The sequence below is a fragment of the Schistocerca piceifrons genome, chromosome 1 (assembly GCF_021461385.2).
Source record: "Schistocerca piceifrons isolate TAMUIC-IGC-003096 chromosome 1, iqSchPice1.1, whole genome shotgun sequence".
Classification (NCBI taxonomy): Eukaryota; Metazoa; Arthropoda; class Insecta; order Orthoptera; family Acrididae; genus Schistocerca; species Schistocerca piceifrons.
The window spans coordinates 330,506,636-330,533,384 of record NC_060138.1 but is presented as its reverse complement, the minus strand read 5'-3'; positions in this window follow the sequence as shown (position 1 = coordinate 330,533,384).

Sequence of the window (26,749 nt, the reverse complement as noted above, 5' to 3'; positions counted from 1 at the left end):
AGTTTAGGAAATCTGGTTTTGGGAGCTCCATGTACATGGGGAGTTGTCCACCCAGAAGCAGTATGTTGTTGTTGTAGTCTTCAGTCCTGAGACTGGTTTGATGCAGCTCTCCATGCTACTCTATCATGTGCAAGCTTCTTCATCTCCCAGTACCTACTGCAACCTACATCCTTCTGAATCTGCTTAGTGTATTCATCTCTTGGTCTCCCCCTACGATTTTTACCCTCCACACTGCCCTCCAATACTAAATTGGTGATCCCTTGATGCCTCAGAACATGTCCTACCAACCGATCCCTTCTTCTGGTCAAGTTGTGCCACAAACTCCTCTTCTCCCCAATCCTATTCAGTACCTCCTCATTAGTTATGTGATCTACCCATCTAATCTTCAGCATTCTTCTGTAGCACCACTTTTCGAAAGCTTCTATTCTCTTCTTGTCCAAACTATTTACCGTCCATGTTTCACTTCCATACATGGCTACACTCCATACAAATACTTTCAGAAATGACTTCCTGACACTTAAATCTATACTCGATGTTAACAATTTTCTCTTCTTCAGAAACACTTTCCTTGCCATTGCCAGTCTACATTTTATATCCTCTCTACTTCGACCATCATCAGTTATTTTGCTCCCCAAATAGCAAAACTCCTTTACTACTTTAAGTGTCTCATTTCCTAATCTAATACCCTCAACATCACCCGACTTAATTCGACTACATTCCATTATCCTCGTTTTGCTTTTGTTGATGTTCATCTTATATCCTCCCTTCAAGACACCATCCATTCCGTTCAACTGCTCTTCCAAGTCCTTTGCTGTCTCTGACAGAATTACAATGTCATCGGTGAACCTCAAAGTTTTTATTTCTTCTCCATGGATTTTAATACCTATTCCGAATTTTTCTTTTCTTTCCTTTACTGCTTGCTCAATATACAGATTGAATAACATCGGGGAGAGGCTACAACACTGTCTTACTCCCTTCCCAACCACTGCTTCCCTTTCATGTCCCTCGACTCTTATAACTGCCATCTGGTTTCTGTACAAATTGTAAATAGCCTTTCGCTCCCAGTATTTTACCCCTGCCACCTTTAGAATTTGAAAGAGAGTATTCCAGTCAACATTGTCAAAAGCTTTCTCTAAGTCTACAAATGCTAGAAACGTAGGTTTGCCTTTCCTTAATCTTTCTTCTAAGATAAGTCGTAAGGTCAGTATTGCCTCACGTGTTCCAGTGTTTCCACGGAATCCAAACTGATCTTCCCCGAGGTCGGCTTCTACTAGTTTTTCCATTCGTCTGTAAAGAATTCGTGTTAGTATTTTGCAGCTGTGGCTTATTAAACTGATTGTTCGGTAATTCTCACATCTATCAACACCTGCTTTCTTTGGGATTGGAATTATTATATTCTTCTTGAAGTCTGAGGGTATTTCGCCTGCTTCATACATCTTCCTCACCAGATGGTAGAGTTTTGTCAGGACTGGCTCTCCCAAGGCCGTCAGTAGTTCCAATGGAATGTTGTCTACTCCGGGGGCCTTGTTTCGTCTCAGGTCTTTCAGTGCTCTGTCAAACTCTTCACGCAGTATCGTATCTCCCATTTCATCTTCATCTACATCCTCTTCCATTTCCATAATTTTGTCCTCAAGTACATCACCCATGTATAGACCCTCTATATACTCCTTCCACCTTTCTGCCTTCCCTTCTTTGCTTAGAACTGGGTTTCCATCTGAGCTCTGGATATTCGTACAAGTGGTTCTATTTTCTCCAAAGGTCTCTTTAATTTTCCTGTAGGCAGTATCTATCTTACCCCTAGTGAGATAAGCCTCTACATCCTTACATTTGTCCTCTATCCATCCCTGCTTAGCCATTTTGCACTTCCTGTCGATCTCATTTTTGAGACGTTTGTATTCCTTTTTGCCTGCTTCATTTACTGCATTTTTAATTTTCTCCTTTCATCAATTAAATTCAATATTTCTTCTGTTACCCAAGGATTTCTACTAGCCCTTGTCTTTTTACCTACTTGATCCTCTGCTGCCTTCACTACTTCATCCCTCAAAGCTACCCGTTCTTCTTCTACTGTGTTTCTTTCCCCCATTCCTGTCAATTGTTCCCTTATGCTCTCCCTGAAACTCTGTACAACCTCTCCTTAAATTCCCACCTTTTTGCAGTTTCTTCAGTTTTAATCTACAGGTCATAACCAATAGATTGTGGTCAGAGTCCACATCTGCCCCTGGAAATGTCTTACAATTTAAAAATCTGGTTCCTAAATCTCTGTCTTACCATTATATAATCTATCTGATACCTTTTAGTATCTCCAGGGTTCTTCCATGTATACAACCTTCTTTCATGATTCTTAAACCAAGTATTAGCTATTATTAAGTTGTGCTCTGTGCAAAATTCTACCAGGCGGCTTCCTCTTTCATTTCTTAGCCCCAATCCATATTCACCTACTACGTTTCCTTCTCTCCCTTTTCCTACTACCGAATTCCAGTCACCCATGACTATTAAATTTTCGTCACCCTTCACTATCTGAATAATTTCTTTTATTTCATCATACATTTCTTCAATTTCTTCGTCATCTGCAGAGCTAGTTGGCATATAAACTTGTACTAGTGTAGTAGGTGTGGGCTTCGTATCTATCTTGGCCACAATAATGCGTTCACTAAGCTGTTTGTAGTAGCTTACCCCCGTTCCTATTTTCCTATTCATTATTAAACCTACTCCTGCATTACCCCTATTTGACTTTGTGTTTATAACCCTGTAGTCACCTGACCAGAAGTCTTGTTCCTCCTGCCACCGAACTTCACTAATTCCCACTATATCTAACTTTAACCTATCCATTTCCCTTTTCAAATTTTCTAACCTACCTGCCCGATTAAGGGATCTGACATTCCACGCTCCGATCCGTAGAACGCCAGTTTTCTTTCTACTGATAACGACATCGTCTTGAGTAGTCCCCGCCCGGAGATCCGAATGGAGGACTATTTTACCTCTGGAATATTTTACCCAAGAGGACGCCATCATCATTTAATCGTACAGTAAAGCTGCATGCCCTCGGGAAAAATTACGGCCGTAGTTTCCCCTTGCTTTCAGCTGTTCGCAGTACCAGCACAGCAAGGCCGTTTTGGTTATTGTTACAAGGCCAGATCAGTCAATCATCTAGACTGTTGCCCTTGCAACTACTGAAAAGGCTGCTGCCCCTCTTCAGGAACCACACGTTTGTCTGGTTTCTCAACAGGTACCCCTCTGTTGTGGTTGTACCTACGGTACAGCTATCTGTATCGCTGAGGCACGCAAGCCTCCCCACCAACGGCAAGGTCCATGGTTCATGGGGGGGGGGGGGGAGAAGCAGTATAGGGACATTGATTTACAAAATCTGCTTTTGGGAGCCCCAAGAAACAGGGTGATTGTTCATAATTATGAGTACAAAGTCTTCTCAGAAGTGGATGATGTTTACTTGTGATAATACTAATAAATAAATAATAAGATTGTAGAATAATACACAGGGGTTATCACTAGCATAGACTCATTTATCCACGTTTTTACACTGGTGACGTCCTCTTTACGTCTTGTGACCTCGTAATGTAAAACATTACACTGCTCAAGGCTGTATAAATCTTTTTTAAAGCAAATGGATATGCTCTAGCTTTGAATCACATAAAGTGTTGAGTACTGCATGGAATGGATTCTGTTTGCGATGTCAACAGCCGATGTGTTTCTTTCATCACCTTCTTCTGTCAAACCTAAATGTCTAATAACAATTTGGTTTCCCACAACAGCAACCAGGTATTTTACTTTGCAGCCGCCATCTCCAGCTCCGATTACTTCAATTCCAAAAGGACAGTACCTCCTATCGTGTTACTTCCTTTAATTTTCATGTGGCGTTTGCCTTACTTTTACATACATTTTGCCCTGTATGATGACATACAAAGACATTTTGTGTGACATTTTCCGAAGTATAATATGACCCATACTTTTCGACCCACACGGTCAACATGTTTCTCTCAGTCTTCTCCTACCAGTAACCGAATTCCTTGACAGATGCCAATGTTGACATCTGGTGATGCGATTGACAAAGCATGTTTCATTGACATGTGGTCATAATAGCATTTCTTTGAAAGGATTGAAATATTGCACAAGGATATTTCAGTATTATAGAACTATTTTATGATGCATTTTCGTTTCTTTTGTGGCACTATAAATTTTGCTCATGGTTGAACTTTTTGCTACATAAACTACACAAATATTTTGCAACACTTTTGTGCTTTTAATATTGGAGGACATCACTAACTTTCCCAGATGTGCCTGTGATATGTGTATCCTCAGATTCCTGTTATAGTTATAGCTTCTTCCACACTCTGAACATGTATAATTCAATTCTTAAATTTTAATATTTCTGGTGTTACTGTCCTAGTTGAAGAAGGAGATAATCTTCATACTTACACAGTAGCTCAAAAATTTTACATGAAGACGACAAAAACTACAAACTTGATAGATGTTCAACAGACCACATGGAGTTATAGACTACTATAGGTTCAGCTACTCACTGAAGACTGCATCTTTTGCATCTGCTACCTATTGCAGCTTCAGCTCTTTCCGTGAGATGTCAGTTCTAGTACTGCAGTTGCAGCCCAGGCTCTAGACAAAGGTCAGTATCTTTAAACTCTAGTTTCTCAAAAAGAATATAGATGCTTATATATTGTAGGTTAGAGAAACATAAAATTGTGATTACAGTACCACATGGGTTCCAAAAGGCAAATCTACAGAAACCGCTACTTCAGGTTTCACAGATTAGGCAAAAGATAATTGTTACCTGCTTTGTCTAAAGCATTTGACACAATCACCCACAAAACAATAACTGAAAAACTTGAAAGCTATGTCATATGTGGATATACAATTAGAGTCATGCATCACGCCACATTTACCTGCCAGAGCCCAGATGTGGCCGACTGCTCCATCCTGTTGCCCACACCATGGGTAGTAGAGCCCAACTGTACTGGCAATGGAGTGCATGGGCCACTATGCAGCTTCAAGGCCCACGGCTAGGCATGTACCCACCTGAGCCCGGGTGTCAACAAGGCTCAGTGTAACCAGGAAACAGGCAGCGATTGGAAGATGCTGTGCTCATGTGGAAAGTGCTTTCTGAATCATATGTATTCCTTTGATAATCGTGAAGATCTTATGTTTTAGGAACAGGGATTTCTTGATCATTTACAAAGGGATATAACACGTAGTGTAAAATGGTGGATGTAACACAGAAAAGTACTTACTGTGACACGGAACTAATAGAATTCAAAGAAAGTGGTTTAATAACCCTCATGATTTTTAAATTTTTTACATTTCACCTCTACCATATCAAAAGGGCCAGTGAAGATTTCGCACAATGGGTAGCTCTAGTATGCAATATTAAAGTATTTTACACTAGTCTGTTAATCTAAATGTTTTCATTGAAGAACTGACTGGGTCAACACTTTCTTGGAATTAGTTGAGGAGGATCTACATGCTTTGCAAGTGACATAACTATGAAGTCAGGAACTACCAAAGGTAAAGTCAGTTTGAAATTACTTTCACTGTGAAGTTTGTTTCTTGATTTACCTTTTATACACATGTAAGAAGGAAAGGCCGTTTTGTACATTTATGTGGAGGAGACAGGAAATAAACTCGTTACTGCTTTATCTGATAGCATTGGAAACTCTGTCTTTAAGCTTAACCAGAACTTATCAGTGACAAAGATTTATTTCCTGTGACTTAGTCACTGAAAGTTTCGAGTAGCTACTCATTTCAGTTTACACTTCAAGTAGAGTCCAAAATTATTGTCTTTTCCATGCGATTTCGAATCCAGTTGATGTTACTTGATAGAGCAGAGAAATAGTGTTTGAAATTTTTCTAAATCTTCAAATTTTCCTTAATTTTATTCTTGACATTTTCGTCGGGAAAAAAGATTAATTTCTACTAGGAAATTGTGAAGCATATCAAAGTACTCAATTTGGTTGAAATTCAGACAGATTTTCCTAATGGCAAGGCTTTTAATGAACGACTCGTATGGCCTTGCACATTACACAGACTGTTGTTTTGTCTGTGGAGTAACAAACTCCAATTGTTGATTTTTTAACAAAATTTCTGTCAAATAAGCTACAATTGGAAGCCAGACTTTGCGTAGGGAAAGCTGTACCTGGTGAGAAAAAGGCAAACGTAGTAAAACATGAGAACAGTTCTGGTGAGATATAACCGTCTTACATCCATGTTAATCACTAAGGTACATCCTTGTTAGCCAATTAAAAATTTTAAATGGTTTGGTTAGTATTACAGATATTCGCTAGTTAGTAGGATGCCCATTAATACAATTAACTATTTTCACTGCCTCTTAAGGTAAAGAGAGTTTTCACATGGACATAAAAATAAATTTATTTAATAATGACAATCAATGGTGGAGATTTGAGTAACCATAATGTTGCTGATGTTTCAGCCATCTGTTATTTTAATATAAGACTGGAAGTTAAGTACTGTGTAGGTAAATACTGCGTGAGTGGAAAATTGCTTGAAAATGTGCAACAGAGTTTCCATTTTGCACGTGCAGCAGGGTGATGCCTGGCGGGTGCCCCACTTTACGAGCTGCCAAGCCCCATGGGCACCAGGGTGGACTCGGGCTCTGGTGGGGCAGCAGACGGCCCAGCAGGGCCCAATGTGGCTCGAGTGGCTGACGGGGCTCGGCTAGTTGAGGCTCGCCCAGCAATTGAGGCTAAGGCCTAGGGTGGGCCCCGCAGGTTCAGTGCATGCCTCTCTATCCAATGCAATGGATTAAGTCACATTACTAACTGAAAGCTGTAGGTGACTGTATAATATGGATGTAGATCTGGAAACAGTGGTATTAGGTATGATGCAACTCAAGAATCTGTACTTGGTCTACTTTTGTTCATTTTATTTATAAACCGTATTGAAGTCACTGAGAAGGATGAAAAAATATTGTATGCTAATGACATGACATTACTTAACGTAGAAGTAAATCTGGAAAGAAGTGCATTTATTTCAACAAATAACACTACAGTGACTCAGATGAAATGACTTACTTACAAATCTAAAAATGATTATTTTCATCATCTTCATAAATAGAAGAAGTGTCTCTACAAAATTTTTCGGAATCATATATAACAATTATTTCCAACGAAGACAACTTATAGATAATGTCTGCTGTATGTTAACCATTGGAGTATTTAAATTGACCACTGTAATATTTATTATGAGAGACTTTGCACATTATCCTAACAAACAACAACCATATGCAGCGTTTCATGGTCATTTTGAACAATACTTACATTTTGGAATTAGTGTTTAGGAAAACTTTAACAGCTATAAAATAAGAAGGATTTTTACATTGCAAAAAAGGCCATTACAACCATCCTCCTCAAAACATTTGACTCCTGTAGATCTATTTTCCACAATGTAATAATATTGACATTTCCATCTATGTACATACAGAGAGATATAATTTCTTAAATCAAAGGGAATACTTTACTAAGAAAAGCAGATTTCACTGATATGATGCAAGAAGTAATGGACAGCTGAAAAGTATACAGCAAAGAAACCGACAGCTGCTGAAAAACGTTGTCAGTAAACAAGATGTACAACTGGTAAAGCATCTCCCTGGGAGTCTACAGGTGATTATGAACTAAAAGTCTTTCTAGAAATTCTAAAACATTATGTAATAGTAACTGAATTTTAGTGTAGAGGTGTCTGTGTACAAATAACGAAGAATGTTATTAACACGAGAATGTATGTATTATAATCATTTTAATACAATGAATGCACCATAAGTTTTTGCAGTCTGTTTCCGTAGCTCAGTGGGTAGCATGTCTGGCTGCTGTGTGAAGGACCTAGTTTGATTTCTGGTAATGCAAAGGATTTTTGCTTGGTGGGACGACTTGAAAAGTGTGCACTCAGATACATCATACTTATTGAGGTGTTATTTAACTAAGAAGTACTGGCTCCAACATCAAGAAAGCCAACGATGTTTCAGTGAGTTGTATGCTGACCCAATGCCCCTCTATACTGCATCCAAAGAGACACCATTAGTAGAGGATGACATGGCAACTGGTCAGTTCCAGTAGGTGTGTCTGGTCCAGAGTGAGGAGCTATGATTTTGTATGTCTGTTCTGTAATCGTTTTAGTTGAAAAGTATGTAAGTAACTTTAAGACCTAAATATTAATTTAGAGAAAATTGCTTGCAATATTAATATCGTTATTGGCAATTTGATGCTTTACATTGCAGTATGATGTTTTATATTGTAATATATAGGCTAAATACTATAAGATCTTAGATTAAGTTGACATGTACTATTTTACAACTACACACTCTGTACATAATGCAATCAAATAGGACCATATCAAATTAATCAGGCAATCAAACAGTATTTATTAGGCAATACAAAGAGCTTGTTTCCTACAGGGCAAATAATATCAGAAACTAATGTATTTTTTGCCTTTAATGGCGCTGTCTTTACTATTTGAAAAAGGTTATGTAATGATAATTGCTTCATCAGTTAATGTTCTTAACACACAGTGTAGGCATGAGCTCTGTTCAGTTATTGTAAAACTGAAATAGAAAATTCGTGTCATGGTGGAACATTTGCTATGTGTCACGAAATCAAAGCTCAATAATAAAGGCGCAATAGTGCGAAATCAACTGCTATAACATATTTAAGCAAAGAGAAAGTGGGCCAGCTTCTGATGTTATCAGATGGCGAGACCATTCTCCCCCACAAATTTTAACGTAAAAATTTCTCCCTGAGAAACCTTTACCTTGAAATCCCTTTGTGTTCTGCTGATCTGGCGTCCATCAACTGTTGATTGTGGTCCACTTGTCTGCTTTTACCCATGACGTAACTGTGTATGTTGTGTGACCTCACGGTGACACAGCATATATGAATTGGATTGAGTTTACAGATGATGTGATAGACTATATCGTGGCGCTCTCTAGAATGGGATGTTTATGTTTCTAAACTGTTAGTGAGCTGTGTTAGTAATTCATTAGACTTCTCCAGTGCTGTATGTGGTTATAATATTAGAAGAACTGTGACAGTGTGTTAGGGAGTAATCTTGATGTTGTCTGGCCAATGGATTCGATCTTGTGTTTGGAGTTATTAGGGCCATGTGTTGCTTAATGTTGGAGTTTTAATTTCATATTTCGTTTTTTATTAGTTACACAAATACCAACTAAGTTTACCAGCAGGTCCTTCACGCAGCAATGGGGAAATGATATGTTGATTACCATTACATTCCTTCTGTTATTTGGCCTCATTGCTAAGTACATGATGTATCACATGTGTAGAGAAGAAATAAGACTGACCAAAGCAGCTGCATCTCGGACCAGGGACCAGTATATTTGGCATCGTCGATGGACTAATGTATGGAAGTCTATGTGGACTTGCTACTGGTTCTATAATTTTAGGTTGATGATTTGTGAGATATTATTACTGACCTATTATTTTTGCTATAGCTAAGCTATTGACGTTTACGCCCACAATATTAGCATTAGCGAATGTATTCTGTTAGACTGCTTCTCGTTTCGTAGGAAAGTATGTTTAGCATTCATTAAACATAGGGGAAAGGTGATGAGGGTGGGGGTTATAGTTGGTGAGATTGCATTCAGGAAGCAAAAGTTTTGGAGGGGTAAGAGCACAGTCGTTACATGGGTTGTGGGGCTGTTGTTTCAGAGGCTTGGTGTTACAACATGATTTTTTGTGTGTTGGAGTGATGAGCAATATGGATATTAGTTGATTTGATTGAGAAGTATATAGAGGAGTGCACAACTATTGTGTCAGAGTAATTTTCTTTGTATAGGCGTTTAGGAAGTAAAGGGTATCAGCATTTAGTCATGAGCTATAGCGGCGACTTTAAGGATTATTGTATTAGGAATTGTACCAATACAATATAGGGGTATTGGGGGTCGTTAAATCTGTGTTAGGGAGGCAGAAGAGGTGATCTTCCACCTTGAAGTCTGATTTAGATGAGTACTGTCGGAGGGAGAGTGTACCCGATGATTTTTGTCCATTTCAAAGTTTTTTGGAGGTTACCGGGTAAAATGTATAGCCTTAATGTTGTTAAATGTATATGTTCTGGGGGAAGGGGGACGGGGAGGGAAGAGGCGGCGACGACTTTTCTAGAACATGCAGCAGGTTATGGGTTGGGAGTTTGGGAATGTCTAATATTACTTTTTTTATTGTTCTGACTGTTGTTATTTGTAACACGTTTTCATTACATCACATTCCTGTCTGACTGTTCAATACGAATTTTGTAATTGATTTAAAATTAACTCCTTGATGGGCTAGAGACTTGAAACTTTCAAAGAAATTCAGAACTGGACGACAATGCAGTATTAACTCACTTTATTATCTGGTGTGTGGCTTAGGATACTTTGCTTTCCTGTCTGTCTGTCTATCTATCTGCTCAGTACAAATTTTGCAATTGATTTTAAACTAATTTCCTGATGAGCTACGGACTTGAAACTTTCAACACAGCTCAGAACTGGAAGACACTGCAACATTAAGTCGCTTCAATCTCTGGTGTGTGGGAGAGGCTACATTGCCTTCTGTCTGGTTGGTACCAATTTTTTAATTGATTTTAAATTAATTTCACAGGCAGTAACAGACCTGGTACTTTTAGCATAGCTCAGAATTGAATTGTCTGGTTTGCGTCGTAAAGTATTTTGTGTACCACTGTTATCTGCCTATCCTCATTTTCCAGTCCCAAAAGTTTTGTGGTAACAATGATCACTGGTAAGCCTCCATGCGACCTAGATTGTCTTTAATTTTTACTGAAACAGATTTTTCGTGTGCTATATGTAACAGGAAACAATTTATTGGTTGAGCCAGATGAAGAGAAACTGAAATAAACCTGAAATTTATGACATTTCTGTTTAACTCTCATCAAAATGTATGCAAAATTTCACACACATAAGATTGAAAAGCAGAAAATAAATACTAAAAAAAATCTTTTTAATATACCATGTTTTGTAAAATGACTAAAAAGTATCAAATAATTTCTTCTAGCCCTATTCAGATTCGTAAACCCTTACAGACAGTGCTGAATATTTGTGCTTCCGAGTTTTTAATAACTATGACAGCACTTGCAAAACTTAAAATGTAAAATGTGGGATGCAAGCGCTACATAACATTCTTGAGTGTAGAGAGAAGCTGTCATTGAGAAAAATCACATAACAGTTCCTTTTATTTGAAGGGCATTAGAGTTGTCGGTGGCTGAGGTGAGCTATTCCTGTATCAATTATCTATTGCATGCACCCCACATCTTTCATTATATTTTTTAGAAGTATTCTCACAGCTATTATAAATTATTGAAAACGAATCTTCTGTACTGTCTTTAATGGGCTTGTAATCCGAATTGGGTTGGGAGAAATTATTTTATACACTTTATTCCATTTAAAAAAGTGTTGTAATTTGTTTAAGTAATTAGTTTTGTTAGTTACATTTATGTTAGGATATTACGATTGGTGTGGGTATTGGCTGATGGGTGAGTGGTGCTTTGGGAGTTTGGGCCCGGTAGGTATGGATGATATTTATGAATTTTTTGACTGTGTGTATTTGTGTTCAATGTTATTATTTATTTTGTTACAATATGTATGTTCATGTGTATATTGTGCGCTTCTTGTATATTGTAGTTGGTGGTAAAAAAAATGGAAATGTCGTGTGGCTAGGGCCTCCCGTCGGGTAGACCGTTCGCCTGGTGCAGGTCTTTCGATTTGACGCCACTTCGGCGACCTGCGCGTCGATGGGGATGAAATGATGATGATTAGGACAACACAACACCCAGTCCCTGAGCGGATAAAATCTCCGACCCAGCTGGGAATCGAACCCGGGCCCTTAGGATTGACAGTCTGTCACGCTGACCACTCAGCTACCGGGGCGGACGTAGTTGGTGGTGATGTACGTTCTTATTAATTTTTGGTAACTGTGCTGCACTGTGATTTGTATGAATTATGGTAACTGTTTTTTCTGTGTCGTTCAGATTATGTTTTTGATATTAGTTATATGAACAAGTTTTTGTTTTGTGGTAGTGCCAACTTTGTTTTAGTGACAAAGATCAAGTGAAGTGTTAGATACCAGATTCGTTTAGTTGCATGTGGCACTGTAGTATAGATGAGATTTTTGAGCTATGCAGGTCAACTGAAATTTCTGGTACTGTGTTTTGCAGCTGTGTGTGGGTTTGTGATGTTGACTTTCTTTGAGCTATATAGGTCAAGTGAAATTTTGGATAGCAGGTTTTGGAATTGTTTGTGGTATTGTGGACTTCCTCTTCCGAGCTTCTGTAAGTCAAGTAGAATTTCCAATACCAGATTTTTTTATATGGTTACCTTATTTGTGGTTTTGTAAATAGCTGAGAGTTTCATCTGCTTGATTTTTCATTCGTATTTATTTTGGTATATCTTCATTTTTAGGACTGCCATACATTTAGTTTGTCCATAGCCAAAACCATCTAATCCTCCAGATGTCCCATTAGTTTCATAGTACTTCTAGAACTAAATATTTTTCTTACTACTTGTGTCAATTTGTGTTTTATGATGAGTGACGTCATGGTCGCCATACTGTAGAAGCTTTAAATACAGGTGTCAGTCACCTTAATAACATCATGGATCAAAGCTGACAGATGGTACAGCAATCTTTGTTTTTCAATTTTTTTTCTTACCTATCAAATAATGTCAGAAACTAAAGTGTTTTTGTTGTTCAATAGGGTTTACACTTTCACTTAAAAAAGGTTATTTAGTGGAAACTGCTTCATCACTTAACATTGTATAAGCACAACTCTGTTTAGTTACTGTGAAACCTAAAACGTTTTCCGCTTTCTTGCGAAATAACGTCAATGAAAAAAATACATTTCTTCGTGGAACGTCTGCAATCTGTTCCGAAATCAAAGCAAAATAATGAAATTAAGACTAATCAGACACAAAAGCACAAAATCCACTGCTGTATCAAAAATAAAAAGGGCTGCTATACGTTAACTTCTGATGTTAGAAGAATGCACCACACCAATCTCAACGCCAAAATTTTTATCCTGAGTAACCTTGACCTTGACGTCTCATTACATCTTACTCGATTCTGTTGTGTTGAAGTCTTGTGTGAATCTCATAATTTCAAATGCATTATAGAATTTTTTGACATTCCACTTTGTCACATTCTGTATCATCAAGCACGCATCGTCATCATTAGGATCCGCGACACTGACATGGCTATCTGTAATGCTGTGCCCCAGAGGTGCGCCATTTCCTCCCACACTGCTGCCCATTCACTGCAGATTGCTTGTTGTACCATGTAGTTATACCCCTGCACTCTGCATTTGCATTGGGAACTAAATCTTCCTCAAAGGATTTGGTGAAACTGTTTGGTTGACAAGAGTGACAACTTTATATCCTAACATCTCATATGCTTGACAATGGGCTGGTTATTATTCCATTGTCAGTCACAGTTATTATCATGTGTTCAATTTCTTGTGTATTTGTGTACTTGCAAGGCACAATCTTGTGCTTAGTAACAGTGTAGTACAGATTTACGCTGTCTGTATCGCCGCTGCCGTTTGTTTTGATTTGAACAGCCAGCAGCCATTGTAAAGAGCTCAGTCAGATGCTGACTTATGTACAAGTAGCTCCAGGAAAGTAAATCGTTTGCATGTTCATTTTACAAGCTTCTACGTTGCATTGTTTTACTAATTTAAATTTGTCCGGTACTTTTGTTACTTAATCGTAACTTTCTCACGTGTTTGTGTAGTGAGTTTTCCACCATCTTTAGTATGGATAGGGGCTATGAATGCAGTGCTCAGATGCGAGCTGAGTTAGTTAACCCTCTTCCAAAGGTCCAGGCAGTGCAGTCTTTGGCAATGCAGTTCATATGCATCACTATGAGGGGCCAGAGAGGAGATCCAAGGGATGTCCAGCACATCTCATGAGTCCCCCAGTTAGTTCACTACAATGGTCAGCCTAGTTACTGTTTGTGTTTAGATTGACTTTTTGCCTCTGATCAAGAAGAAAATCGTTTCAAGGTGTGGTGAGCAGAGAAAGACTTTCCAGGGGACAGATCTAAAGGTCTCACCTGTTTGTCTGACAAACTAGTTTCAGGCGCTGATGCAGTCATTTACCCTGTTTCACTGGACGCTTCTCAGTTTGCAAGACCTGGGCATCCAAACAGGGTGGAGTTATTGGTAGCTTGGAGCTAAAATGTTAGGCATGTGATGGAGCTTCTTAAAGATGTGGCTGCCAGGGAGCAGAAAAAGTGTAGTGTGCTCTATGTGTGTATTTTGGGGGGGAGTCAAACCAGATATAGAGCAGTTCCTTTCAGATGCCATGAAGAGCACTGGGTGCAGCCAACTGTAGATGGTGCTCGTATCAGTACTAATGATACGTGTTGCTTTGGTTCACAAGAGAATATCTCTGGTTTTCAGTAGCTACATGGAAAGACAGCTAGTCTTGCTTGTGAAATGAAGGCGAAGCTCATTACCTGTTGCATCATCGACAGGACCGATTGGGGACTTTTGGGGACTTTTGGAAGGTGGATGGAGATCTGATTCAGAGGCTCAGATGGTTATGCGACCGTGTAGGCGGAAGTTTCCTCGACCCTTGCCATAGGGTTGTGAAATTTTGGGTTGCACTTGATAGGTCAGATGTCTATTACACACAGGAAGCAGGTGCATAGGTGGTGGGGGCTGTTTGGAGTGGACTTGGTGGTTTTGTAGGTTACAGGACCTCATGAAATTACAAACAAGTCTTCAGGCACAGGTGAAATACATGATGATGGTAGGTCCAGAAGCCAACAGTATTATAGCTCGTTATTGTTGGGAAAGAACCAGAGTTCCAAACTCTAATATAAAGCACTGAAGCTTGTAAGGTCTCACTGTGTTATTAAATATTGCCCTGATTAATATACCCTCTAGTAACATGTATCTTATTTTAAGAACTCATTAACAAGCGAATACTACTTTACAAAATAGGTTGATTTGTGAACATAAATGAACATTTAAATTGACTCAACAAAGAATTTACCAACAGATCATCCAAGAAACATGCAACAATTTCAAGAATGTCTAAATGAATGAGGAAGTGATTCGTTTAGTTCACCCTTGGTTCAGATGTCCCACGTGAAGCGAGACTAAATACCTTACAGTATGAAGTATGTTAACTCTACCCACTTGTAATGGCTCTGTACAAACCTAAATTTGTAGCAATGAATTAATAACCTAAGTTGCACAGTGCAGTACACCTCACTATAACGTCTATTTCATAACAAGATAATGCACATAGCAAATCTCATGGTAAGTTTGCATATCAACCTGCTTTGCAAGGAATAAGTCAGCACAAAGCTGACATGCGAATCCGAGCAGCAATCATCAGCCATGCTCTCTTTCTGTATAAACCAGACCCAAACTAGACATCTTTGTTCCATTTGAATGCAGATCATGCATCACCAGTGAGACCAATCTGAACTCCTATTGGATGAGACATTCCTCCCAAAGTACCAATCTTTGCTGAGAGAAGACTCTCTTCATCTCAGACATAAACTACTGGGCACAGAAATGCAATGTGCTCACAAAATAGGAAACGCAAATAATAATAAAAAGCTGAAAGTTGGTATATATGACAAACAATTGTCATGCTTAAATCGTCATTTGTACTGAAACTGGCTAAACTAGACAAAGTTTTTACTAAAGGGCTAGCATGTTCAGAAAAGATAGATTAAATACAGCTGGTGGTAATATATTTGTTGCTATTAGAAGAAGTTTATCTTGTAGTGAAATTTAAGTGGATAGTTGCTGTGAATTAATAGTACAGATTATACTGAACATGTAGAATGAATCGATGAACCCTACAACTCGATGATATAGTTATTGAAAGCTCCAAAGAAAACCTGATCCCAATTCGAGTAGGTATCTTATTCATACATTTATAGTTGGTGTTGACTTCAATCTACAATCAATATTTTGGCAAAATACATATATAAAGATGCTGGTAGGCATAAAACATTGTCAAAAAATGTTCCAAAAACCTTCTTCAAAAACTGTTTTGAGAAGTTACTCGAATTGTAAGTGTTTGCGTTAATATAGTTGTTCCCTTAGCGACAAATAACCATGAGTGTCATAATGATACAAGGAGAAGTGACAGCATTATTATTATATTAAAACAGAATACCATTAATAAACAAAAATTTGCTTGATAGCTTAAGAGCCAGTCACCATTGGTTCCAAACTGTGAAAACATAGACCAGATGTGACTTCTATATAGAGATATAGTACTGATGGCAACTGAGAGATCTATACCACCAAATTAAGAGAGTTACCACAGTTCCCATATGACTCACAGAGGAGGCAGGACATTGTTGCAGAAGCATCGAGAAACCATGTCAGATTTTAAAAGAACACAAATTTGGCGATGTTGCAAGAAGATCTAAATTTGATACTAACTTCGATGATAAATGCCTTTATAATTTCCAAGACGAAACTCTATGTTGAAATCTGGCAGAGAATCGGAAAGTGTTGCTGGTTGTATGAAAAGTACATCAGTGAAGCGATCAATACCTTCACTGTGCGGTACCAATAGTAATCTTAACAATGACAGTGCTACTAAAACAGACTTACTGAACACTGTTCACGAAATTTCTTCACCAAAGGAAATGAAGAAAATAACCCAGAATTCAGATTAAGAACAGCTGCCAGTATGAGTAACTTACAAATACATATGTTCAGTGTGTCGAAGAAAGTTAAATTACTTAATAAAAGCAAGTCTTTCGGTTTAGATTGTATACCAGTTAGGTTCCTTTCAGAGCATGCTGATGTAATAGCTTCATATTTAGCAACCATAGACAATCACGCCTTTGACGAAAGATAAATGCCTATGGACTGGAAAGTTCCACAGATGACACCAATACATAATAAAGGGAATATAAATAGTCTTCTGAATTACAGACCCATATCAGTGTCTTTGTTTTGCAGTACGCTTCTGGAGTGTATAGTGTGAGTAGTGTGGCAGTGGTGCCCTGGATGTACCCACTCAATTTTTTTTTTCTGTGTTACATCAAACACAAGATGTCATCAAGATGGTAGTGGAGGGAAATTTAAAAATTCAAATTGGTTGCAACAAAAAATTTAAAAATCCAAGATGGCAATTGCAGCAAATTTTAATATAATACACAACATAGCAGTGGGCGAAAATTTAAAGCTCCAAAATCATGTGATCGGAAATTTAAAAGTCCAAGGTGTCAATGGTAGGAAACTAAAAAATTCAGGATGGCAGTGGTGCGAAATTTAAAAAATACAATATGGTGCAGTTAGGAATTTTTTTTTAAAAAAATAGCATCAATTAAAATGAAAAACTAATCACAGTCATAATATTTTAATGAACATTAAAACGAAACAAAGATGGTACTGATAGGAAATTTTATTAAAAACGTTTTTTAACATTGATCAAAATGAAACAGCCAATCACAGGACAATATTTTACAAGGAATTATAATGAAACAGGCAGTCAGTATGCGGCCTCTACATTCAAAAGCATTGAATTATTTATCACATTTCTACCATATTCCCTCCACGTAAATTACATAACTTACCCTTGAGGGAGGAAGTAATGGATTTTGGTCCAAAAAATCGATTTTTCAAAAATACTATTTTATTAATCTACACAGTTTAATCTATGTTGTGTGTGAATTTTATCATGATAGCAGCTTTAGAAATGCCTTTAAATTGTTAAACTAACTCTGCACTGATGGTCACTCCCACCTTTTCTGAAGCAGTCTTAGGATAAAATTAGAGACTGAAAGATCTCCTCGCACTGTCTTTGACCAACCTGCCCTGCAGCACCGTTATCGATTTAATCTGTGGCTTACCAGAAGTAGACCACTGCATTCCACATCTCATGAATGTATGGAGCTTGCAGAGTCCGCACTCATCAAAGTGAACAGGAGTGCTCCAGATGAGCTCATGTCGGGGGGGGGGGGGGGGGGTTAGCACTCCTTATCGGTGTAGAGTAGTAGAAAGTGTTGTGATGTAATAGCAGACTGTTAAGAAGAACAAGAAACGTTTTTTTTTATACATGATGGAGTTCCAGATGGATGGAGTTCAACGCAGTTCACGTAAATCAACTATGCTATCAATTTCAAAGTACTGTTCTAGTGTCTGGGATGAGTTCCAGAAGGGTATTGGTAAGAGAAAACACAAAGACACACGCTCCTAAGCCTACACCGTTCTTCACTTAAAACAGACTAAAGTTAGATCACTTCAGTTTCTGACCTATTAGTCATGTGGAATGCAGCGCTATTAATATTCAAATGTAAGATATATTTCTGGGGTGGACGGTTCTCAGGACTTGGTGCTCCCGCTGGTGGACCCAACGTCGAACATAGAACACATCTTCGGACGTAACACGTGGTTGGTTCAACTGCGAGCCCTATCCCAGATGTGACATGTGGTGGATCTGATACTGAACATCGCTCTGGTTATGAAATGCGCGGTAGATCCACAGTCGAACGCTTGCTCGGGTCTACTGCGGTTCTGGGAGCTATCCACGACGCATGCATATACACAGACATACAGAAGACAGACAAAACGCACTGCAAATGAAGAATATGTGGGTGGAGTCGACTGGATGCAATCGACTACAGTACTATACTATGCCGCCCGATCAGAAAAATAGTGCATTTGTGCTAGGTTTTGGGAGCTTACTACATTTACAAGCAATTTTAGAATACGGAACGAGAGGTTATGTCATGATAGCATGGATAGAAGTGACATAAAATCGATAAAATTACGAAAATGACGGAAAATGCGTATAAATTGGGGGAAAATACTCCGAAATGCGGCGAAATTGAGGAAGTTCTTGTGTGACTTTCTTCTGGCACAGAACAAATCTTGTACATGGGAAAGATTATGCGACAGTAAGGGGAATCTGAGAAAACGTTGACATGGAAGCGCCAGGAACCAGGGAAACAATCACTTTTTTTCCATTGAGATCGTTATTTCTATTGAGGTAACAGTGATATCCCCGAGTTGACTCACTACTCTATTTGACGCTTTCCAGGAAAAAAAAGTGAACGATCTGACTCTAAATTTACGTGAATTTGCATTGAAGGATGACAGAGAGTGGATGGAGTGATCAGTTGAGATGGAGCTGCAACGAGGTACTATTTAATTGGATGACTGATGATGCATTCTAGAGAGGAAGGGAGAAGTTGCTGCAGGTCATTTGACCATTTTTTCCTGCCGTTCTGTCAGGATGCATCACACATGTGGCATAGCCTGCATTTGATATATATACACCCCGTGTTCTGTATGTGACTTAGAGCACTGTCTACTTGTGATCATTAACAGCAAACCTCTCAGTCATCAGAGGAGTTCCGTCTCATGTGTGATGAAATGCGACTATCCTGTTTTGACACATTCCTCTACAAGAACGACGATTTATGTGACGTACTCCAATCCCCTGTTACATCTTTGGCATAAAATCGATACTTCAGATTCATAACTAAGGTGATTCTATGCTAGCGACAGGTGTTTGTAAGGCACTACAATCCCCGTGTATACATCCGCTTGACAGATGTCCTGTTTACAGAGTTAGCGGCGGCATGACATGTAATTTCACATGTCTAACGCCTCTGCTATGCATTTATCTGTTTCTTCGTAAGAGGTATTCTCTGTTACTAACGATCATTTTATGAAGAACTGATGTGAGCATAGTACAATTTCCAAACCATGATCAGATGTGAACGGTGAACGCTACACATTTCTGGAAAGCTGCATTGTGCATGTATCACACTGAATAGATATTTTAAGGAAGTAGTTTTTTTCATTTTAAAGTTTGTTACCACAGTTTATCGTAGAAGAAACCTGCAAGAAGGATGTATGTCATGCACTGGAAGTATATTTCTTACATTGGAATATTAATAGCACTACAATCCACATGACTAAGAGGTCAGAAACTGAAGCGATCTAACATTATAGCCTGTTTTAAGTGCAGAACCGTATAGGCTTATATGTGTGTGTCTTTATGTTCTCCCTTACCAATATCCTCCTGGAACTAATCCCAGACATTAGAACAATACCTTAAAATTGATAGCGTAGTTGATTTACGTAAACTGCTTTGAACTCCATCTATCTGAAGCTGCATCATGCATAAAAATACCGTTTCTTGTTCTTCTTAACCGTCTTCTATTACATCTCAACACTTTCAAATCTGCTGCTATCCACTGACAAGGGTTGCTTATCTCCTCAACATGCATGCATTTGGAGGACTCATGTGCACTTGGATGGGCAAGGACTTGGCAAGATCCATTCATTAATTAGATGCAGAATGTAGCGGTCTACTTCTGGTCAGCTGCAGTTTAAATTGGTAACAGTGCTGCAGGGAAGGTCGGTCAAAGACAGTGACAGTAGATCTTTCAGTCTCTAATTTTATCCTAAGACTTCGAGAATGCCCTCTGACTCCCATCCGCATAGAGACAGATCGTAAATTATGAACTATGCTCGAGGTGCTAGAAATATATAGATCACTGTCGGGTATATTTCGATGATTTATATGGTCTAGCATTAACAATGAATTGATGTCCTGCACGGTTATCTATCTACATTTGCAATGATACTCGAAAAGTAGAGAAGGGTGGTTTAGCAATGATACTGAAATTGGAAAACATGATGACACATCATTGGTCTGTGTCGAAAGTACTGTAAAGCTGCTAAAACTGCTTGCATTATCAACTCTGATGCTTATTATTACAGTACATCGACGGTGTCTTTTCCAGCTCATCCGTCCACTGGTATGCTATTGGTCACCACACAATGATTGACTGACATCGCTCGTTTGAGATGGAGAAAGAGTTTTGGTGGAGGGGCAACACCTTCTGGGGATGGCTAGCACCGAAACAGTGATCGTCGAGATGACTGCAATATGACGAATCAGTCGAAACTGAACATAGAATCATCAGCTATCCCATCACTGTGATAGATGAGTTTAAATGTAGAGATTGTCAATCACCTTTGGACAGCAGTTTGGAAACGCTCCACAGCGCCCCTAAACTCTTCCATTTTCCTTATGTTGTAACTGTCTTTTATTTAAAATCATCCAGTGTGTGGCGTGCTATTATAGTAGCAGTAACAACATGATTTACACTGTGTGACGTCTAGTTTTCTGTGAGAGGCAATAGATCAGAATGTGTTAATGTCAGTTTAGAACCTGACACAGACCTCAAAGTCGTGGTGGAAAAAACAAAACGTATGGCAGTTTACAAAGCGTGTTACAGCAGAAAAAAAAAACAGTGACACAGGGTCACAGGGATCGTCTCTTGCGACTTATAATGTAGTTTGTGTTATAGGGTCATCCTTCTACAGTACAGGCAATGCAACATTACAGTCGTCTGTACAATAGATGAATACATGTATACTTAATAGGACCGTCACATGTGTTCGATGTTGGCAGGCAGACAGTATTTGTTTTCTACATATGGGAGGAATGATGTGCAGTAAAAGTCTTGTTAAGTTTTTTATTGGGTGAAGTTAGTCTAGCTTTTATAGTTCGTAATTTTTAGCTGTTGGATGGTACAGAATAACGATGACAGTATGTGGGGGTGATAGACGTGAATGTGTCCTGAGGGACGCTGATCTGCTTTGGACGCATCACAATGCAGTACCAAAATCCTCACCCTTCTCCCAGTTCCTGTACTCTCTTTTATACTACCTCATGTCGCAGGAGCAGGCTTCGTTTGGCACTGACCTTACACATCATACACTATTGCCGGAGCTAGGACAGCATGTTCCCATTTCCACCAAATGGTCAAAACACGGTCTTGTCGCACTAACTCAGGTCACTCTGTTTCTAAATGGGTTGCAGAAGATATAGCTCTCTCCGACTTCTATTTAGTTTCGACTTAAATTGGAACGATCACATATGCAAAGCTACAGAAATGGCAGCTGTTGCAAGAGGCATAGGAGCTATCTAAAATTTTACTGTAGCAGATAGGTTCGAAAAGGGTGACTGGTTTCGAGATGTGAGAGTGTCAGAAATATGACTCACAAGTGGCTGTTATCATTAAAAGACTTCTCCATAGGATACAACGCAGGTATGTAGCTGAATAGAAAGACTTTATTCCAAATCGCAGACAGCATTTCCACTGGGAAGCATAGCACTAGAGATCTGAAAAGCCTGTACACATTTCTTATAACTTCAATCAGCACAGCATCTACTCTTTGTGATCATTCTCAATCAACCATCGCCTATAACTCAGTGGAAATACCTCAGAAGCTCTGCTATGTCATAGAGACAGAATGTGTTACAAATACTGAAGGAATATCTGGCTGCAAATACTGGCTTCACATGGCGTTCCTTAGCCAAATCACTTTCTAAATTTGGTGATTTTATTACGAACTTAAAGCGTCAGCTACGCATAACTGCACTGTTGGTCTGATAATATACACTCTGGCGATCACCGTCTATTTTCAATGTCCCGGTATTTGTCTGGAAAAACCACTCCATTCGGAGGTAAAGCAATACCTCGATTTATAAAGCTGGTATAGCTTTTTAACATGGATACGTGTGAGCACCTGTAGATCAAGACCGCTTGTGTCAGTAACTACAGTAATTGTTGCGATCGTGTTTTTTGTAACATCTGGCGGCTTGTAAGACGATTACGCCTCTCTTCCTAAGAAACAGTGGTGCCACTCGCAGGAAAGCGTATGAGACATGTCTACCCATCGCTGATTTTCGTTCAGTATTGTTTCGTATCGGCAGCAATCAGTTATTGGCGAAGTATTATACTTAGTAGTAGAGGATGCATGATAGGTTCGCCTTGAGCATATGGCTTATGAAGTATGTGTGTGTGTGTTCCAACATGTGCAAGTATAATGACTATGTCGAATCGTAAGAACAGTACTGATTTGACGTGGAATACTATGATAGGAAATGGAAAAGTAGGTAAGGCATAAGAATGGTGCAGATAATTCTATTTCCAGGGCCACAGTTCTCAGCAAGGTGTATTAACGATACTTCACTCATTATCGAATTTCGTCGAATTGAGACCGCGATCGCAATATTTTATTGTAAGTACAGTGATAAAACATGTATGCAGCTGGTTCCCTAGGGCGATTCTGTCTGGGGGTGTGTGGCGTGTGGGTGCGGTGGCTTGTGAGGGGAATGATTCATGTTTCTGGTTTATGGCAGGAGCTGTCCAAATGGAAAGGCCTGTTGGGATGCAGGAATGTACCTCACCTAATCGTGTCGACCTCTAGCTGGCTCAATAGCGAATTAGTACTCATTATGTGTTGGACAGCCTTCGTGATCACGTGTGTTCTCGGTGAAAATTTGAGAAGATTAAGTATCTACGTGTGTTTCGCTGAACCATTACTGCCTCCCATGTAAATTGTACAGTTGACTGCTTCTGCACATTTCTCATCTTTATTTGGTTGAGACAATATCGATTGTGGTGTGTGTTGTGTGCACCTAGCAGGTGAAGGACGGGTGGAAGACACGTTTGCTGATTCTCTAGACATGAGAAACAATTTAGTTGACTTTGTCAGTTGTAAGGATGATTCAGAATATGTTATATAATCGACATCGTCATTCGCGAGTGGAAACATCAGTTTCATCAATTTTTTTCTTTTTTTTTAGGCTTCACTTAAAGGTTTCACAGACGAGAGAAGTTTCTAGTTACTCATTGGTTTACAGCATGTTCCACCTCGCTAAAGTTTCGAGTTTCTAGAGAAATAATTACCAGTCTTGTCTTCGGAATTATACTGCACAAGCGATACTGCTATACAAGCGATATTGCTATGTACTTGACATCGAGAAGTATCGCAAAAATTGTATGATATTCTCGCAAACCATGTGAAATTACATGTGTTCTTGTAATCCTAGAGTCTGGAGATGGGTGTACAAAGCAAGCAGGATGGGCCAGAAACGGTAATGCTTTTGTGCCGAGGGGAATTGATCACGACTTTTACAACAGTTCGGAGAGTGACTTTTGTCCACTGAAGGCGCTCTGGTCATGCTTCGGGGGCAGATGACTTGCGTCGTCGGCAGCGGTAGATGTCCACCTGACCTCGTGGGAAATATCTAGTACTGCAGGGAGTATTTATGGTGCAAGTGCTTATGCTGTCTGTTACGTGGTATATGTATATCTGAAAGGCAATAGCTATATGATTGATATAAAAGGGGCGATTTTGTATGGTGCAGGATACGAATTGTATATTCACTACATCGACACATTACGTGGTGATATATTTCTGGGTTGGAGATCGGTTTCACGCTGTAATATTCAAACTTTCATCCTCAGTGGCAGAGCAGTTTAATTGAGCAAGTGTCTTTCTGTATTTGACCTTCTGCAGACTACTATTGCAGGGATTAACTGTCAGTGCAATATGGCGATCTGTGCAAAATAGTTTTGCTGGTGAAAGTCTCGTCTACGGAAAAAAATGGAGGACAGTGCTCCCGAACTAGCAGCAGCAGCAGTTTTGCAGGTAAATTCAGTAAGAGCCAGTCAGAATGTTCATTCATTCACAAGACATACTTTGTGCTACGACATAGCGTCTACATAGCGGTGAGAACCTTCACCGTTTCTGAAATATAAGCAGGACATTACGATTTCCAGGAGGGGTAGCAGAGTGTGTGTCGTTAGCACCATCAGCAAGAATGTATTCGGTGTTATTCTGAGCTATATTCGTAAACAGGCTGAGACACCACGAATGCTCCGACTACAACAACGAAAGCGATCGTTAAATATTTCTATGACACTTTACGATTTCCATGAGGAGCTTACATGTGATGGACAGGCTCTGCCGTTAGGAGCATCAGGAAGAAGGCATTCTGTATTATTCTCTACTATTTTCGTCAACAGTTCCTAAAAGCATTGCAGAAGATTCCTATAGCGCGTCCAGAGGGAGGCCTTTTAGCAGCGCGTGCATGAGTCACAATGCAGACACCTCTCGCTTGGCAATTAGGCCTACACTGGACTGGTAAGTACATGTGGTGGCTGGGCGTCTAGCATATAACGTTAGGATCACTAGGGAGAATGCACCCTGTGCTATTCTGGGAAGCATTGCAACAGAGTTCTATAGCACATTCAGAAGGAGACTTGTCTCTTATTTACATAGACATGTGGTGTTAGTATAACACTCAAAGAATTCTAAGTGTATAACCGAAAACAGAGACGAGTTTCACCTGCCGGCTGCGGACGGCAGCAACGTGAGATAATTGGCTCGTGCCCACGTGTTCGTCTCTCCGGCGCTGGCTTGTGACCGGCTGGCCCTGGAAAGAGCGTATGCGGTGTCAGGGCGTCACCATGTGCGTGCGTTGGAGCCTCTCTAGAGAACAGTTCGCTGATTCGTCGCGGTCGAATTTCTTAATGATAGTTCGGAAGTGTTTCTTATGTGCAATGGATGTTTATGCAGTGCATTATTTTCGGCTGTTTAAGCGCTGTGAGTGTGTTGGCAGAGCTTTAAATATGCATTATTTTTTGACAGTTTCACGAGTAGTGGGCGTGTCTGCTGCCTTATTTTCTGAACAGGTCTGTAGGGTCCACAATGAATTACTTCGACAGTTTACAATTAGTGAGAGTGTTTGCAGAGCTTTTTACATGCATTATTTTAGCAATTTACGAGTTGTTTGCGTGTCCGTACTTCAATGTACTGCATTACTTGGATAATTTACGAGTAGTTTTCAGGTCTGTATGCTGTGTACTGCATTGTTTCGACAGTGTACAATTAGTGCATTTTACATGCTGAACTTCGATAATAGAGGAGTTGTTTGCGTATCTGCAAGTCAGTGCACTGTATTATTTCGGTGATTTACAGGTAGTTTGCCGGTCTGTAGCCTATGTAGTGTGACACCAAGCACGTCAGAGCGAATGTTTTGTATCAGTGTAATAAATGAACTGTGTGAAATCCATCACGAAATAAACTGTTCCAAAATAAATAAGGTACAGTCCTTCCTATCCAGCAGCCCAGAACGGGCTGAGTCCTTTTCCTGCCAATTCCAAGGAAGAGGTGGAGATTGGATGACTCAGGTTAGTGGAGATACCCCAAGTGACCTTTTTCCACCAAAATTTGAGCTTCCCTCCATGACGTCATTGTGGTGTTGGCACATCTATCTCCGCCATCTTGAAAAAATTTGGCAACATCGCATAGTGGGGTCATATGAAGTTTATACCAGTACTTCGGACAGTTAGTTGAGTTCCCGTTTTGCCACGGGATGCAGTAGATCATCCAAGGTAGATAATATTGCTAACAGTTTGCCTGTATTGGTAAGTCTACTGCTGAGAGTTGTCACGGTTAGCTCGTTCCATTATTTGTACACCTTAGGAAATTTAGTACTGTTCCCAACTGTAAGGATCCAGCTGTTATAATCTGATTAATTAACCTGCAAAAGCAGCTACTTGGATTAGGGAGGTCGCCTATTTGACCTAGGAGCTGGTGCAGTAAGCTGCGTATTTCTGAGGCTGGATAATTCCTATGGAAGTTAGTTTATTTGGACTTTAGGGGGTCCTACAGTTCTGCAAAAGTGAGTTAGTGAATCTGCTGGCCGACTTTGAGGTGATAGAGTTAGTGCGTTTTTGGTTTTTGTTGGTTTTAGGATTATATTCGTTTCCGAGCGGAGTTCTCGATGTAATTCATGTTTTGTTTGGCAGCCGCTAACGATTCATAGACTGGGAACTGTGTCTTATTTTCCTACTGTATGCAGCGTGTTATGTGAGACTTGCGACCTAACTTAAAGTGTAAAAAAGGGAATTGAAGG